This window comes from Apis dorsata, unplaced genomic scaffold (assembly GCF_000469605.1).
Source record: "Apis dorsata unplaced genomic scaffold, Apis dorsata 1.3 scaffold_194, whole genome shotgun sequence".
In the NCBI taxonomy this organism is placed as follows: domain Eukaryota; kingdom Metazoa; phylum Arthropoda; class Insecta; order Hymenoptera; family Apidae; genus Apis; species Apis dorsata.
The window spans coordinates 970,122-971,884 of NW_006263478.1; positions in this window are offsets into that span (position 1 = coordinate 970,122).

Consider the following 1,763-nt stretch of genomic DNA (forward strand, 5'->3'; position numbering starts at 1 on the left):
AAGAAGTACGAAATCTATGACAATTCTCTTTTCCACTTATTTTATTCACTCTGTTCCCTTGTCTTTTCACGATACGTCACTTCAAGCTCCATTTTATTCGCAATTCAAACACTCGTTCTACGGTAGATTTGACACAAGATGGAACATTCTTCGAAAACCTGGAATATGCTCTTAAAATACGATATTCAGGGAAGAAAATAGGAAAAAAGATTGCCAACGATTTCACGATATTCCTCCAAAATAGCGTATCCTCCTTTTCATCCAAATATCTTCACTTTTCATCCAAAATGGAAACGAAAAAAAGGAAGAAGAGAAATTCTGGAAAAAGAAAAAGGGAAAAAAAATTTTCAGAGAAGAATCCTTTTCGTCGCGTCACTTCGAGGAAAATTATTTGGAAACCATGTTCTCAATGCGTAATGCAATGTTCGCATTGCGTTCTAGCCTCTCTCTCTCCCCTCCCTCCCCCTCTTTAACACTTGTGCGAAGATCGACGAAACACGAGGGGAAGGGAGTGAATGGCGACATCCGTTCCGCCGCGCCAAGAAATCCGAAATTTTGCCACGAATTCCTTTTTCACGGCACGTAACGCCCCTCTCCACCCTTTAAAGTTGAGGACGAGAGCGACGATGAGGCGCGAGAAGAATCGAGGTCGCGAGGAGAAATCGTCCTCGCGCATTCTACAACGCGTTATGAACGCGACGCAAAAGTTCAGCCAAATGGGAAAAATCAATTTTTTCCCGAGCACACGAGCGGATAAATCGGATGGTGGGTTGAAAATTCGATAAGGAGGTTCAAGGGCGCGATGATATTTAAGAATCCATCCATGTCTTCCTTCCTCGAAGAGGACCTCCGATGATTCCGTCTCCGCGAGATTACCCTGTTTTCTTCTGAGAGACAGAAAGAGAGAGAGAGGGAGAGAAAATAAAAGAGAATCGCGCACGAACGGGGGTTAATTCTTCACACGTCCCATACATTATATATTTCATATAATTATGCGCGACTTGTTGATAAAAAATGTCACCTATGATAACGCGTTGTACGCCCGTAACGGGAATTATAATTAACAACACCGATGGCCAAAAGGGAGGAGAAAGGGGGAGGGCAGGTGAATTGGTACCATTATTTCGCCTGGCCGTTTTTAATCCGTTTAAGATCTCTATGCCATAAACTATCAGCAACCACGCGAACTCTTGAATAACTGCACCGCTTAGAAAAAAGAAAAGAAAAGGAGGAGGGGGAGGGGAGGAAGGAGAGAAGAAAAAAAGGGGAATCGACTTTCATCACGAAGCCACCGGGGGTGCCGCTGTGGGTGCCGATCGTTAAAGATAAATTGCACGGATTGTTCCTTTTTCCCTACCACCTATTTTCTTAAGAATCAAGATACAAGATATACAGTTAAGAGGGCATAAGGTCAGGTGGCCATTTTGCAGCGGAGATACCATGGCAGTATGATTGCCAATGGGGTTCGAGAGAGGGACGACGGAGGCGGTTGAAAGGGTCTAGAAGTAGCGCGGGTAACGGGACAGGGTTGAGAGTGGTAGGGTCCGAGGGGTGGCATCGGAGGAAGAAGGGCTCCTTTCCAAGTGCGAGGCAGTGCCCTTTGAATGTGGGCAGGAGCCTGGAGCCGGAGGGTGTTACATGCCTACAGCTCCTGGCGAACGGTAGGAGAAATCGAGGGGAAGTTAAAACGGGGGGGTTGTCGTGAGGCGCACGAAGAGAGAAGAGAGTGGGTTGCGCGGGTGGTGGAAACACGCCGGGGGCGG